This window comes from Ambystoma mexicanum, chromosome 2q (assembly GCF_040938575.1).
Source record: "Ambystoma mexicanum isolate Mex_15411 chromosome 2q, UKY_AmexF1_1, whole genome shotgun sequence".
In the NCBI taxonomy this organism is placed as follows: Eukaryota; Metazoa; Chordata; class Amphibia; order Caudata; family Ambystomatidae; genus Ambystoma; species Ambystoma mexicanum.
This window is the reverse complement of record NC_090924.1, coordinates 1,470,746,270-1,470,763,825: the sequence shown is the minus strand read 5'-3', so window position 1 is coordinate 1,470,763,825 and position 17,556 is coordinate 1,470,746,270.

Here is a 17,556-nt window from a genome sequence, read left to right as displayed (position 1 = left end):
CCACTGATCTAAGAATATCTTCTCCGTATTTAATACAAAGAAAGACCCGAGTCAGTGATCTGGAAGGAGCTAGAAAGGACAGCGTGGTCGGTGCCGAGGGGGTCCTACGAGAGAAACACACATTAAAATTGACAAAAAAATCAAAAACCATGCCAACAAATACAAGAAGGAAGGAGAAGGGCTCCAGAGCCCTGCTGACGAATATTAGACCAGCTCCTGTGCAGCTAAGTCTACCGGCTTCAAAGTGGCGGCTGATCTGCCTGATGACATTGAAACTTGAGAGAGCGGAGGATGATGCTAAATGGAAAGGTGTAAGCAACTCTCAATGGGAAATTATGGAGGGCCTCAAGGGATGTAGGAAGTTGAGGGTACCCCTGTCGGATCCACCAATTAAAGGATTACTGTTAGGGAGAAATCTCCAGAATGGCTAATTTCCCTTACCTACTGAGTCCCTCAGCAGCTTTGCTGGATTTCTAGGATTTTCTTTTTTTCACCTGGTAAGAGTGTGAGCCTTTTTCCCACTCTTACATATGTTTTTCTATGTGTGTGTACCATTTTTTTGTGCGTTCATAGACTGTGGAGCCTCACCTACTCCACAGGGTTGTCTATTAGACTTCCCAACTCCGACTCTATTTTCTGGGACTGACTACTGTCTCCCAGAACATGTAAAGTTGCCATTGACTTTATTAGTCTCTTTAAATCCACAGACTCGGTACAAACTATCTTACATAGAGTACTGGAAAGGGTTAAGACCTGACAGAAGAGGACCCCTCCAACGACTGAACCACGCGGTGAAGCCCTGCTGCAGGTCCAAATCTTCAGACTCCAACGACAGAGAGGATCTACCAGGAATCTTCTTCCCCTGAGCTGGTGGGACCAACCAGTTCACCCAAACTGCAAGCCAGGACTCCTTCCTCTGGTCGAATTTTCTGTACAGAGCTACAGTGAACCTTATAGCCAGGAAGGTCAGACCCTGCTTGGGTTTTAAGGAGCGCACCTTTTATTTGTTGCTTTGCTCTGCTGCTGGTTTCTTCCCTGGGCAGTGCAGGACCCTCCAGTCTTCGTACGTCATGTCAGTCCGACAGTCGCTTCAGGAACCGTGAGCCTGCAGTATCTGCCAGGAACGTCCACCTCACCTACATCTTCTTCTCCATTAAAAGGTACTGTGCAAATCCGGTTGTTAGTTTCGTCCAGCTGTGATGAAGGTGTGTAAAACATTTCACCTTCTCTACTCTTTAAACTAACTTTTCTATCGAACAACTTCATCTGGAACTCTTGGCAAAGACTTTATTTTGTCCCATTGACTTTGGCCATAAGCCTTTTTGATTTGATTCCATCGCTGTAGTTCCTCTTTCTAGATTACCCTGCTTACTTACCTGTTAGTGCTGCTCAATGTTAGTCTAACTTTTATTTTCCCCTCCCTTTTTAAATTGCTGGAGTGGCATTTTGCTCACACTTCGTTTTGAGTTTAACTTGTCCAGAATCTATTGGGAGTGGTGTGGTGTGATTTTTCAACTGCTTTACTTTAGTGAAATGTTTTATAACTGATGTGTAAATAAATGTATATTCTTTTACTCAGAAACCTGGAGTCCGTGTTTGTTTGAATCATAGTAATTTCTGTCCTTTGTGTAACTATTGAAACTGCTCACTTTACTCTTGAGATAAGTCTGGCTGCTCTGCTACTGCTACCACTTTACTGTGTAGTACAGGCGTGTACCAAAGGTGAATTTGTACTGTCACTTCTAGTCTTAATTGAGTGTGGTGTTCCCAAAGGGTACTGAATATAATTCTGCCTAACAATTGCTCCAAAGGATTCCTGGTTCCAGAGAGAGTTTGCCCCTGATCCCAAGTAAGGAAGGGAAAGCGAAACCGGACGAAGTATCTGCTAATCTAAATAAAGGGGAGGCAAAATTGGAAACATATCTTTTGCTACATTTTAAAACCCTTGAACAAAGAAGGAATACGGTGTCTAGTGTTCTGAGTAAAGACCCGGAGAAATCGGATAGAGTCAATGAAAGAAAGATCAAGGCATCAGGACTGGCGTTGAAGTCCTTGGAGGAAATGAGAAGAGGTGATTTTGAGACCAGAAATAGGAATAAGAATGTTAAACCTGGCAAAAACTATGGTCCACTCAATGAATTGAGATCGGATGTTATAAGGAGGGCTGTAAGAAGTGAGAATCCCCGGTTGAAAAACAAAATGGAAGTGCTGAGTCCGAAGGTTTGTCTGGAAACGATGGAGAGTGATTCCAAGAGGTGCCTGTTGAATAGAGGAAATGTCATGCGGTTCTTTAACACCATAACTCTGAATCTCAAATTTGTGAACGAGGATATTAAGATCAGTTTGTGGAAGAAAAAAAGACGGATTGGATAATTCTTCATCTTTCCTCTCAAGGGAAAAAGGACTCACTGTTGGCCCTTAGAGATAAATTCTTATCCTTCGGATTTGAATTAACGGATTTTCACACTCAACTGAAAATTAATTGGAAATTGGCAACCTCAATAAGGGCCTCGAGCCAGAAAAACCCAGTGTTGAGACCCGAAAAGAGGATGGAAAGCGGCAAGTAAGAACCAAAGAGACAGCCTAGAGCCAGTGAAATTATCCTGAATAAGAAAGATCTGCATTCGCAAAAGTTTACTGTGGCGAATCATGGAGGACGGATTGATACAAGTTCCCATACTGATACCACTTCTTCTTGGTCATGGCTAGCGAGATCATTGGGTCGGATATCTGGGTGTTAGACTGCGGGGGTGAACAAGCTGAACTGATTGAGGATAGGGTGTTGGAATGCTAGAGGTTTTCAAAGCCTATTTGCAGGGGGGTTGATGGGTATGGATGCCTTTGATATCCTCCTGTTCCAAGGAACCTGGCTAAGGGAATCTCCCCATTGCGATGGGTATGTGGTGTTCCTAAACCCGGCTCCTAAGGAGTTACTGGGCTCTCCTGTTTCTGGTCTATTAATGATGAAGAAGAATGACTCGGGATGGTCAGTGACTGCCACCAAATGTCCAAACCCTTATGTTCAGGCAATCTATTTAAAGCATGATAAGGATGTTGTGGAATGTTCCTGGATATTGATTAATGTTTATTGGCAAGTCAACATGGGGAATGATTTTGATTTTATGAAGTCTATAACCAATTTGATTGATGACGCTGTTTGCAAGTTGGATGGGGTTAAGATTGTATTGTGTTGTGACCTGAATATCAAATTGCTAGATAAAATAGGGAAAGTGTGTGATAAGAATGAATGGAAGGAAAGGGAGAAGGAATGGATGTTGAGTATGAAGGTGAGAGATATGCATTTGGTGAAAGGTCAAACGGAGGGAGATATCCCTGGTCACCCGACATGGAGTGGAACCCTGACCTCATGTATTGAATATTGTTTTATTTCTAAAAATCTTAAGGAGATAATTGAGAGCTTTGTGGTTAGTCCACAGACACTCAGTGACCATGACTTATTGATCATGAATTTTAGGGAGTGGGGAGTTAAAGGTAAGACTGATAAGATGGAAGAGGTTGAATTGGGGAACTGTGGGATTCGCTTAAGATTGAAAGAGCAAGAGGTTAAGAAGATCAATAGGGATTTAAAAAAACAGCTATTGTCTGATCCCATGAATACTGACTACAGGGGACTCCTCAATGAGTTTTCTAGGTCTGGTTCACAGAAAGGGTCTCTGCCATGGTCTATAAAGCATGTCTATGACTGTGAACTAGTCAGCAAAAAAGGATTTATGCATAAATTAGTGAAACAGATCAGGGGGGACTCGGAACCCAGGAAAAAGGAAATGATAAGGTTAACTCGCCAGACCTATAAAAACTGGTGCAGGGCTACAAAATACCTGCAACAATATGCTAAGCGCATGCTACAAGCAGTATGCAAGAAAGACTCTAGATCTTCATGGGAGTTAATAAATAATGGGGGTGTCTTTCACCAGGAGAAAACCTTGGCGATAGTGGCAGAGAGTGATTGGATCAAACACTATCAGTCCCTGTTCTCTGATCCTGGTGAAGGTTTAACTGTCACTAAGGAGTGGTGTAAGGGTGGATGGAATTTCGGTCTTGACGAACATGATGTATGTTTCATGATTGGAAAGCTGAGTGCTTCCCGTGCGGCGGGACCCAATGGGATTTCGAATCATGAATTAAAACAGAACAAAGATCATTCGGCTAATGTCGTGATAACGATGTTTAGACAAATAATGATTAGTATTTCCATCCCAGAGTCGTGGAGAGAGGCCCTGATTGTGCCCATTTTCAAAAAGGGCGATAGGGCGGAACCTAAAAACTACAGTCCTATTGCCCTTTTGGATGCGATTGTTAAACTCTTTGCAACTCTCCTTTTGCGGGATCTGAACAAATGGGCTGAAGCGAGTGGGATACTAGACCCTAGAGAGACGGGATTTGTAAGGGTAGCAGGAACATCATTAAATCTCTTTCCACTGAATCTCCTAAAGGAAAAGAGTTTTGAGAAGGGATCAACACTGTGCTTGGCCTTCATGGACCTTGAACAGGCATTCAATAGTGTTATCAGGAGTCATTTGTGGGCAAAATTGCTGAAGTGGGGTTGTCCGGTTGATCTGGTGGAAGCAATGGAATCACTCTATAGAGATACTGTCATCTAGGGGTTCATTATCCAGTAAAATGTTCACTTATCGGGGTTGGAAACAGGGGTGTGCTCTTGCACCGCTCCTTTTTTGCCTCTATATAGCTGATTTGGGATTGTCTCAGGTGGATATTCGGGCCTTTCTGCCAACAATCAATGGAGCCCAGGTTTCGTGGATCCTTTTTGCAGATGACGTGGTTTTCCTTGATTGTACTCCAATAGGACTCCAACGACGTCTGCTAGCCTTTGGGCGATATCTCAAAGCTAATGGTATGAGAATCAATGCAGCAAAATCTAAGGTGCTCTCGATGGAGAATGCAAGATTGACTAAGAAAGAGAAATGTGCTTGGAGGGTGGCGGGTCTACCCTTGAAGATAGTGAATTCAATTGTGTATTTGGGAGTTACTATTAACCGAGATGCTAATGAGGCAGCTCATTATGCATATTTGTGGCAGAGAATGATCCCCCTGTCAATCAGGGTAGGGTGCACCACCGGAAGTTCAGTAAATTTACATTTCTACCTATTGTGACCTTCTACATGCATATGGTGGCGCAGATACTCACCTATGGCGCGGAGGCAGTCCTTCGCTTCTCATGTGATTGCTGGGAGAAATTGGAGGGTCATTTTTGGCGCAAGATCTTAAAACTGCCAAATGACCACCCTATGTGCATGATTGGGCTTGAACTAAGGCTCCAGTCTCTGGAATCAATGGTGGCTTGGAAGACCGCCTCTTTATATAGAAAGTGTGCCCTGGAGAGTGTGGTGATGACTTTTAAGATCTTGGCACTAGATAGTAGGGCGGTAGAAGGCCAGTTGGAACAATGGCGGATTAAGGTGGAAGCTTTTTTGTCGGATAAGAATGTCTCTGTGGAATCATTGCTGTCCAATCCAATGAGTGTGAGAAAGAAATTGTTGTCTAGGGACTGGATCTTCACCATGGATCAATGTGGTGGTTTAAATTCTAGAGAAATGCTGACCACTGAGAGTGGGAAGGTCAATGAGCTACCCAAATTTATGATCAAATTCCCCTCCCCAAAATATTGGGATTTACTTCTTAGATGTCGTCTGAATATCCTCCATACAAGAGAGGTTATGTTTAGGAGGAAGATGGTGGGTGTTGGTAATGCAACCTGTCGGTACAGTAAGAGGCTCCAGCATGTGGAAACCCCTGAATTGCGAAGCTCTGAGGGAGACTAGAGTGCTTTTTATTGAGGATTCTCTACGGAAGGGGTCAACTCTTACAAGTGTGGAATGGTGGAAGTGGATGTTAACTGGTGATAAGTCCAGGGTGGTGATTGCGGTGATGAAAATGCTTAATGCTCTGTTAACGAACTGTGAGGGACCACTGAGGATTGAGGGTGAGGATTAATTGAACTCAGTTGGTCAACTCTGATTTAATTGCCTATGGTCTGGCCTGATTTATTAAGTGGGAATGTAGGGGATTAGAGTGTGTTGCAGTTGGGTTGTAGATGCTCTCTGGAAATGTAATGTTAAAGGTTTATTTTAAGTTGATGATTGTTTTTACATATTTGACTTCTAACCAATAAGACATTTATTAAAAAAAAGAAAAAAAAAATGTCTCAGTGTTTAGCGGCATCACCTCTGTGTGCCTTCTGACCTTAAAATGCACTCACAAACACAGGTGCTTTCAAATAATAAATAACTGGTATTGAACATATTATTCCCTCATCAGACAATGAAATTGTCATGTTTAGCTTGCTCAGCAAATCTCTCCCTGATATGTTAACTGGTGTTTTCTGGGAATACAAGAATGGCATAGCATCTTGTGTTCTCCTATTGCTATGGGGAAATTGTTTGTAAAACAAACCGTTGTCATTGCCCCATAGACTCTTGTGTGTTCATTGATATTTCGGAAATCGGGACTTCCTCTCTTTAACACAGTGTGCCTCATCAGGGCTTGGGCCGAGTGGTAAAAATGTGGCGGTTGTGCCATTACTGTCGCATTACCTCTCGGTCCAATCTTGAGTTTGGGTGGAAAGCTGGAGATTTACCTTCAGCTCCGAGCTGGAGGTAAAGCTCCAGTTATCTGCCTGCTTTCAGCCGTTTTAGGAATTATTGCCACCAGCGCTATTAGCGCTGGCGGAAATAGATCCGCAAACCCCCATACAGTCCTATGGACTTTAATAAAATGGGAAACTGCATCACCACAACTCAGGATCTGGCGCAAATTGCACCAGACTGAGTTGCGGTAACCGCTGGGATACCGGCTAACTTGTGATGAAGCCTGTATCCCGTCACCAAGTGTCAACCAAACAAAATAAGTCTTTTCACCTATGGCCCCCCCACCCTTGGTACCTTGTGTGTGTCTGGGGTAATCGATAGAATTGGGCACATCAAGTCACTCTATGGAGAGACCACCAGGGAGTCCAGAGCAATATGGCCACTTAAGCCGAGGCTCCTGCCGTCCCACAGCAATCATCCATTAAAATATCTTTTTCCCCCGTGCTCTTTGTATCTGACGAGAGCGGAGATGGTCATGGAGGCAAGGCATCGAAATCCACCTTGAAAACAGGCAGCAGGGGGGATGAACGACAAAGAGTTGCTTTGGGGGTGGAGGAGTAGGGAGCTTGCCCGACAGGGTGCAAAATAAGCAGCCTCTTTGACCAGCATGGCATTAGCGTGGCAGTGAGAGACCCTGACCCCCGGGCCACGACAAGGGGGCGAGGACTAGTGAGGAGATCGGGAGGGCATTGCCTGCCCGTGGTGAAGCGACGTTGATAGCCACGCTCAGCGGCAGACACCCGCGAGTGCAGCTGATGAAGAGCAGGTGGCTGTTGGTGTCAGATGAGAGCGGAGACGGTGCCAGAGGCAAAGGCAGTGAAATCCGCTCATAACACAAGAGGAAGTGGTGGACGTGGGACAGTAGATGGAGGTCCCCTTGAAAGAACATAGGAGGAGAAGTCTGTCCCAGCAGGGTGCAGGAAAAGCAAACTGCATTGCAGCAATGTGGCTGTAGGTCACCCCTGTCCCTTGGCCATGCCAGAGAGGACAGTGTTAGGGAGAATTCTAATTTCATGGCTAATTTCCCTTACGTAGTGAGTCCCTCAGCAGCTTTGCTGGAACTCTGGAGTTATTTCTTTCCACTTGGTAAGAGTGTGAGCTTTTCACCACTCTTACTTGTGTTCTGCTATGTGTTTTTACCTGCGGTTTATTCGCCATTTCTTTTTGTTAAAATCCTTCTTGTGTTTTACTTTGCACAGCAAATCAGGTTTGCCTTCTTTGTTCACTGGCCCTCATTACGACCCTGGCGGAATTCGGAAAACGATGGCGGAAATGCAATACCGCCATCGAATAGCGCTCGGTGCGACTATGACCCGTCACCGCAAAGTACGATGCCATTAGCGACACCGTAGTGAACGCCAACGCTAACTGCATCAAGCACGCGCGCGCGCGCCATGCCAAACCGTAAACACCACCATGGCGCAACGGTACGCCAATTCCGACCCCAGCGGACATGTACCTAACGCCATCAAGCATGGCGGAATGCACCATTCCGCCATGGTGAGAAGTACGGCATCGCGAATCAACCCTAAACGGCCCCACTGACTGCCCGTACACCGCTCCCTGCCCACAAAGTACAACTCCCCGTAGGTGCAACGAAGCCACAATGCAACCAGTGAAATGCACAAGTCACCCATGCATGCCAACGAACAAATGAACCTCAAGAGGGGCCAATGGGAGCTGCAGGGCACAGATGGCACGAATACAGAAGCCATCCCAATGGACATGACCACAGTCCCCCACCAAGAAACGCACGCAAACACAGGCACCTGTGACCAGCAATATTCAGAAAATCACAACATTCCACCAGTCCACCTGGCTGACCGGCATCTGTCACACAAAACCCAATCCCCCGCCCCTGAGCATGACAACATTCAAACTGTCATATTGGCAGCCCCCATCCCTGACCTCACGGGCTTCGTAGGCAAACGCGCCCAGTACAGGACCACGCAACAAAACTCCGAAGCTGGAACCCAATGCAGATCCCCTCACAATACATCGCTCCCCAAATAGGAATATGCCACATCACTTGCAAAGAAGAACGCTACACGGCCCATATCAGAATAGAATTTTAATGCACATCAATATCACCAAGCCCATACAGCCATCAGGCCATGAACTCCAAAACACATTTCACCATTGTGGGCTGCATCCGCAAGAAATGACCAGCCACTACTCGTGTGACGCCCTGTTCCCTCATGGTACACAGAGCCACATACACGTACGAAAAGGCAACATGGAAGCGCACAGAACCGCAGGGCCGTCCCAATGGGGAGGCACTAGTCCAGCTGAAAGGCCGAAATGTTGCTCCGAGCCACCAGTACTGCGTAAGGGCATGTGGCCCATTGGCGATCGTCCCATAAGATCGTAATGCTGCTCCACTGATTAACACGAAGCAGCAGGTGTCGGGAGTAAAATCCATCTGCAGGAGTGGCATACAGATGGCAGTGGCAAAAGGGGAGGAGATACCTGTCAACCAAAAGAAAAGAAACAGAATAGAATGGCCATCAGAACTACATTCGAACAACTCACTTCAATGATCACACTAGATCCACAGCCATATGCATGCAAGCCCACTCCAAAGGATCATCACCACCCCAAAACCACTTGCGAATCATAACTATCTATATCGAGGTGAAAACACCATCACAAACGAGTGTACCTGTGCATGCGCCTGTGAAAACAGAATCCTTCAGATGGGATTGGTAACGTGCATGGACACAAGTGTCTGAAGGCGCGTCAAGACAGGGAGGGCTCAACAAGGCCAGATAGACGATGGTCCCACTATGGCAGCCCTGCATCACATAGCGCAGGGGGGGCGGACAGATCCCAAGAAGCCCTGTACATGGCAAACACTGTATCAAATCACCTGCCCATGCATCCATTCATCATTCCCTCATCCCGTAATGAAAACGCCTGAATATTTACTCACATAACATTAGAAATATCCATTGAGTCTGTGCGTTATGCAGCCTGCAAAATCCACAGTGCCCCAGCACGTAATTCCAGTCTAGTGAAGTAACATGTATTTGGGAACGTCCTGCCTTATCGTCCACTACGCAATTGCGCATCCCATACTATTCATATCAATCATAGCATTCTCGCCATGGCCCCTGTCCCAAGGACATTGAACAATAGAACGTTATATTTGCAGTCAGACCTGTGGGCATCTCCTCGCCGCTAGCTGATTACCGAAAGCGCCGCCCTTCGAATTCCTCATTTGCAACATCACGTCGAAGAGGCATCTGTGGCCGTTTGAAAACACTAATTAATCCATCAAGTGCGGCTGTGTGTGAAAATGGCAACTGCCTTCACCCACGAATGGGACGCCCCGCCCGTCGTTGCAACTCGGTACAGTGATGAATGAGGGCCCACCGTTACTCGAGTACTACGTTCCACTGACCCTTCACAACTCTGTTCGCGACTGCACAGATAGTATGTGAAACAATGGGACCACAACAGAATGAACATATCAACCAATGTTACACGGCCATCGGGTACAAATACAAGATTGCAATAGCAAGATGCCATTCCACGAATTGCAGCGTTGTGCGTGGGACGTGCTCGGCCAAAGGGGAGAGCAGTTTGCACAGGTGGAATGAATCACCACAGGTGGAGGCCATTCAGCCTGGAAACACATAAATTGCACAGCCAGTCTCCTCCCACAACCACACCGAAATGCTACCGGCAGGACTCGCGATGTTGGCCCTGGGGGACCTGATAGCACTGCAAGTACTCCAACTCCAAGAAGAAGACGAACACCAACTACAACCGGCCGCACGGAGGAGACGCAGGAGGAGGAGGAGGCCAAGGCAGGGCCAGCAAGGGCCGCCAGCACAGCCACTACCACCACGCAGGCAGCCCGCAATCCCACGCCTCCGAGCACATCCGTTCAACCTCACTGATGAGCAGATCCACACCCTCTACCGTCTGGACCGGGACACCATAACCGCCATTGTGGACATGACACAGGCTGACCTTGTCAGCATGATAGATAGCCCAACCGCCATCCCACCCCTACTGAAGGTGGTGTCTGTACTCCACTTCCTGGCCACAGGCACCTACCAGCACACAGTCGGACAGTTGCATGGCATATCACAGCCACTGTTCTCACGGACACTATTGCAAGTGCTCGATGCCCTCCTGCAGCACGCAGACGACTACATCTCTCTACCACGCTCGGAGCAGGAAATTACCAACACAAAAGTGGGATTCCATGCACTTGGCGGCATACCGGGTTGCATTGGTGCCATCGACTGCACCCATGTGGAATTGGTCGTCCCACATGCCATGGAGGCCCAGTACCGCAACCGAAAACAATTTCATTCCCTGAATGTACAAATGGTGTGTGACTCCAACAGGATCATTACACATTGTTGTGCCAGATTCCCTGGATCAACCCATGATTCTATGGTCTTGAGGAACTCAACAATACCACGCTACATGGAGCGACACGCAGGGAACAGATCCTGGCTACTCGGTGAGTCTCATTTCATGCATGATGATGTGGGGTATGTGATTCGGCAATGACCTGGCAGGAAGGGGGCGGGGGGGGTGTGCGTACGTAGCAATGGCATTCCACATCATACGTTTATCGTCCACATACAGGTGATGCTGGATATCCACTGAAGAGATGGCTCCTCACACCAGTCCGGAACCCACGGGACCAGCATGAGGAGGACTACAACCATGCCCACTCACGTACCCGTGTAGTCATTGAACAGGCATTCGGCCTACTGAAGGGTCGTTTCCGCTGCCTCAGCAGGTCTGGCGGGGCACTCCTGTACCGCCATGAGAAGGTTGCAAAGATGGTGATGGCATGTGTCATGCTCCACAACATGTGCGTACGTAGAAATGTGCCCATGCCCCCTGACGCAGAACTGCAAGCACCTGAAGATGGTCATGATGAGGGTGGGGATGTGGCAGCACCTCAAGGAGTCTGCGAGGCACCGGAGGCCCGTGACATTCGTCAGCATCTCATTGATGTATGCTTCTAGCACTCACGCCTGGTGGCTGATACATGGACACGGGACTCGTGGCACTGTGTGTGTCTGGGACATGCACAATATGGACTGTACGCCTATGATGGCCTAGTACACAAAGATCAATGTCCACACATCTCATTGTTTGATCGTGCACTTTTTATGGCATATGTGATATCATGTTGTACACCCTATCGACCCGCCACCCAAGTGAGCCCAACACACCCCCTCCACCCTCCCACCTCCCCCCCGAACACCAGTGTCCAAAGATGCTCATCGTCCGTGGGCAGTCGCTATTGCAAGCCCCCTCTGCGGGTATCAGGGGCACCCCTGCCTGTGGAGCGCAGGTTCCTCCCAGATCTACGTTGGGGGCTGCCCTGGACGGAACTTGCAACGGATGATGTCTCTGCCTGCTCACATCCATGCATGTCCCTAAGGGTTTGCGAGAGCTCAGTGAGCACACGGCGCACTGCGGCAAGTTCGGCACATACGTCTTTGGACGTCGCATGCAGTTCCCCCCTCAGGCTCTCGGTGCTTCTCTCCATTTGGACTCTCAGGCTCTCGGTGCTACTCTCCATTTGTGCCCTTAGTGTCTCTGTGCCTCTCTCCATTTGTGCCCTAAGTGTCTCAGTTGATGTTTCTATGTCTGCCTTAGTGCCCCCACATTCATCGGCATGGTCCTTGAGGAGCGTGGCCAGTTGCTGCTGTTGCACGATTAACTGGTCGAGGGACTGTTGCCTCTGCTGGGCCATGGCCATTTGCGGGGGTGTCACAGAGGGGCTGTTGTCCTCATGTTGCCCTGCCACAGGGCTTGTGTGGGATGGCCAGTCGTCGTCTTGTGGGTGCCCCTGCGTGGTATCCTCATGTAGTACGGGATGGAACAGACAGGGGGATTGGGACAGGTCATGGATGGATCTGACTTCGACATCCCCGTCTTCTGTGTCGGAGCATGCTGCCATCAATGGGGTGTCACCTATGGTGCTGCTGCCACCGGAGGCAGTGCCTTCTGTGGCATCCGTTTGGGGGACCTGTGGTGGTGGTGTTGTTGGCATGCTGGCTGCTGGGGTGCCTGTTGATGTTCCCTCCTGTGTGCTGCCACCTGATTTGTGCTGCTGCCGTGTCTTGATGCGTGCAGCTGAGGTGGAGGGTCTTTGGCCGTCGGTCTTGGCCCTCTTTGCAGGTGTGCTGGTAGGGGTGTCCTGCAGCTCGTCGTTTGGATCGGACCCTGTGGTGGAGTAAAGGAGGGCGAGGGTTATTGGTGGGTCTGTGGGAATTGGAATGGCATTGTATCACATGCATTGGGGTGGTACCTGAGGGTGATTTGGGTCGGGGCCTTGGAGGTGCTTCCATTTGTGTGTGGAGTGAGGGTGCAGTTGTTTGGCAGCCTGCAGTTAGGGTGTGCCTGCTGCACGTGTAGTGCGTGTTTTAGGGGTTTTTAATTATTTATGTATTTATTGTGGGTTTTAACGTGCGCTATCAGGCCAATGTGTGTGGACGTTCTCCTGGACATGTGTTTCTGTTGCACTATGGGGACACATGGTGCTTCACATGGATGGACTTTGTGGTTTTGGCATTGTTTCATTAGGCCCACCTACCTGAATCTTCGGATGTCTGCACTCCTTTCTCCATCCCTCCGACTCCCTCTATGCTCTCCATTCCGATGGTGGAGGCACAGATTTCTTCCCAGGGGGTCAGCTTGATTGGTGATTCCGACCCTCCCCCGGTGGCTGTGGCAATGTTGCGGTTGGCAGAGAGTATGCTGCGGACGCGTATCCGCAGGTCGTCCCATCGCTTACGGCATTGCTGTGGGGTGCGGGGTGCGGTCCCCACCGCACTTACCCGCTGTGCCACCAGAGCCCATATGGCCTTCTTGTTTGCGAGTGCCGTCCTGGTCATTTGCGTGGAGAAGACGACGGCAGCATTCTCCTGGAGGGTCTCTGTTAGCACAGTGAGTTCCTCACGGGAGAAGTGGACCTGCCGCTTGCGGTCGCACGCTTTCTTCGCTACTTTTCCTATTTTTCTTGGTTTCGCTAGGGTGGATGACGGGTTGGGTTGTGTCTCAGGGTGGTGATTTTAGTGGTTGTGTGGTTTTAGTGGTTTTATAGGTGTACGGCGGGTTGTTTCCCGTTCCGGGCCCGTGTTTTAACTTCCGTTTCCGTATATTTCCGGTCACCGTACTTTACGGTAGGCGCACACTGCGGTGTCCGCTGTGATGGGTGGTGGTATTGCACCTAGGGCGCCGTACGGCGGCGGTGTGGGCCGTTTTGGGGTCATTTCCGCCATTGCGGACTTTGCACTTCCGCCATGCCGTGGTGCTCGTGCCCGATGGGTCGGAATGGGCCGCACTTTGCTCCTTCTTGCAATGGCGGAAACGCTATTTACGCTGTGGCGGTCCGGTCAGTCACTTTCCGCCAGGGTCGTAATGAGGGCCACTGTCTTTTTGGCGGGCTTCTGCCAAGAAGCCCTCCTCAAGGCACCTGGGTGTCTAGGTGGGCTGAATGTGAGGGAGGGCTGTAGTCACCTCCTGCACAGGGTATCCTAGGAAACACAAGTCGCAATTTTTCATGATTGGCTGAGGTGGTGGTCCGGGCTGGACAACCCCCCTGCTGTGTGATTGACAGCAAGGCTGTGTGAATGGGGGACCTTCGCATAAAAGGCAGGTCTCTTGGGCTGGAAGTCAGAGAGTCGTCACTGGAACTACAGGGAACTGAAGAGAAGCAGAGGAGAGGTTGACTGCTACAACTATCCCGTACTGGTGAAGCCCTGCTGCAGTCCTGAGCTATCTACCCTTCAACGACTAAGAGGAGATCCAGTCCGGAGTCTTCTTCCATTGAGCCTGGAGGGGATAACCAGCTCGTCTTCTTCAGCCAGAGGTCGCCTTCGTGGTCGAAATCGCTGCACACTGCTGTAGTGGTCTGGATAGCCACCTGAAGAGCCTCTCCTGTTTTTAAGGAGCGCACCTTTTATTCATTGTTGCTGCTGCCGGCCTCATCCCTGTGTGGTGTAGACCCCCTTCATTGTCCTTCTTCGTGCTCGAAGCCAGGAATCGTGGGTCTACAGGAAACTACCAGGAACAACTGATGTGGCACCAGCTTCTTCTTGAAAAGGTACTGTGTCCTGCTTGAGGAATTTTGGGTGAAATCCCTATTTCTCGCTTATAAGGCTTACCCTTATTTTTCCCTCCTTCTTATAACTTTTGCTTCTGAACATTTGACAATATCTAAAGTACTGTGGCAATTTTGAATCGCGAACTATCCAACGTGTGATCCTCGACACAGGAACCCGGTTCCACTTGACACTGGCCCTGGCACCTTGACTCTTGTATTTCTGTCTATGAGTGATCTTCGATTCTGTTTGGCTGCCTAAAATATTGACTATGATTTTTGCCCCAAACTCTCTCTGGGTATCTCAGGTGCTACGTGTGTTTCTGACCCGGCAGCATTTCTTGCCGCGAATATGCGTTTATTTAGTAGACCGAACTGTCAAAAAGTGATCGCAATCGTATTCACGGTAACGTGTATTGTTTCGTAACACCGGTTCTCTCAAACACAGGGTTCTTACCTTGATTCATACCGTACAAAGTGAATTGGTCAGTTGTGGTGTATTTAACGTATGGTTTTAAATTTAATAGAAGTGTTGTGTTAATAAATGGTTTAAATATAAATGTACTTATATTTTTTACCTGAAACCTTGAGTCAGTGTTTGCTTGAGCCACAGTAATTGTGTCCCTTTGTGTAATCTCTGCTACTGCTTATATACTCTTGAGATAAGCCTGGCTGCTCCCCTACTGCTACCACTATAACATAGTAGTACAGGCCTGTACCAAAGGTAAAACTTGTATTGCCACCTGTAGTCTTAATTGTGTGTAGTGGTCCCTAAGGGCACTGCACAGGATTCTACCTAACACTGGTGTACAGGGGTGAGGATTTGGAAGTAGAGTGATTACACTTAGAGTGCTGCTATTGCTTGGGTTCAACTAACCACAAGGTTAACACCACTAATTCTATTTTTCGGAGAAATCATGTCAAATATGGAAAACTACACTGGAGAGAGTCTCTTGAACTACACTGCTGAGGTTTTGAGAACCACGTGTAGAGAGAGGAGCCTCTCTGGTAAAGAAAATAAAATCTGAATTGATTGCAAAGTTAATAGGAAAGCAAAGTCTGGAGAGTGGGTCAGAAGGGCCTACCCCTCCAGCAAATGTGGATACTGATGTTTCTGATTCTGAGAGTATTGATTTGGAAGAGGTAGATGAGTCCTTGTTAGGTAACCCTTCAACTCCTTTGCCTGCTCAGAAAGAACAACCTCTGTCCACTGGGACCCCCACAGGTCCTACAATTACTCCTAAATTTATTGCACTTGAGAAAATGAGACTTGAATTAGAAGTGAAACATCTTAATGCACAAACTGCATTGAAACATCAATAGTTAAGGCTCAGAGTAATGGAGCTGAATCATGAACTTCAGATGAAAAAGTTGTCTGTAGAAAATGCTTCTGTCCCAGAATCTTCTAGGTCTGCCAGCCCTAAGAGACCCTGTATGCCAAAGGAAATGATTGGTATGTATGAGACTAAACTTGATGTTTTGGATTGGTTAGCAATGTCTGAGTACAATCATGGGATTCAAGGTATCTCAGGGAATCAGCTGATTCCCTGGCTTTTCTTTAGGCTCCCCCCTGTTGCAAGTGATGCTGTAATGGAGTTTAGGGGAGGAAGATAAACAGGATTATGAGTGTGTGAAACTAGCATTAATAGCTAGATTTGGGAAGACTCCTTCCCAGTACTTTAAGAGGTTTAGAACCCTCAAAAAGCATGAAGGTACCCCTTGGGCTACCTGGGTGTGTGAATGTTTGAAAAACTTAGAAGGTTGGGTTAAGGGTTACAAAGTGAAAACTTTCCCCTGAGCCTAAACAGCACTTGGCTGATTCAAAGGAGATAGATCCTAAGAAACTAGCTAAGGCTGGTGTCTTGTGGTTTGTCAACAGGGCTACTCATAAGGATTCTGGGGTAACTCAGAAGAAGGATGAGGGAAAGCAGCCAAAGAAAGACAACAAAGAGAATTCCAATAATTCCAATCCAAAAGAGCTCCCCAAACATAACCAGGGTAAGCCAGAAAGAAAACCGAATCAGGCTAGTGTACCATCTGGTCCCAAACCAGATGGAGGTCAGAGTAAACCCCCATTCCAAAGAGCATTTGGGAAATGCTTTGTTTGTGGGCTACCTGACCATGTGAAGATCCCAGATGTAAGGGTAAACCTTCAGGGGTCAACACTGTCTCCTTAGCCTTCTCCCAGATGGATGAAGTATCTATGACCAGTGAAAACTTTCAGTTACTAGCTGATGAGCCCATGAGAGTCTCAGCTAGTATTTCTTTAGTGTCCTTGGGTCTTTGGGAACAGCAGAACTTAGATGTCTATAACTCAATCCCAGATAATACTAAAGAGGATTACAAAGATAGTGTTCTTGTGAATGGACAGGAGACTCCTGCCATCTGAGATACTGGAGCCAGCATAACTGTTGTTGATGAATATTTTTACAAAGTGGAGGATGTTGTTGAGGCACCCAAACATTTAGCCAAGTTAGCTGGAGGCCCTGTGCAAATGGTTCTCCAGTTACCAGCTCTCATCCAGTGTAATGACATGACTGTCAGGATACCTGTAAGTGTGCAAAATAACGTACCTGGGAGGGTCCTGCTGGGTAATAACCTTAAAACTCTTGGAGTTGTGTCTAGTAACCCCAGGCTCCCAAGCAGAAGGAAGCAGGAGCTCACAAGGTCTGCAGGGGAGATAACCTTGAGAGGCTCTCCTGGGGACATGATAGAGGAAGCTATCAACCCATGTCCACAGGACTTACTTACTGCCATCGCAGGACAAGAAAAGACAAAGGGGAAACCTAGGTCTGCCAGCAATAAACCAGCAACCACTCCTGTGCCCAGAAGGACATCTCCAAG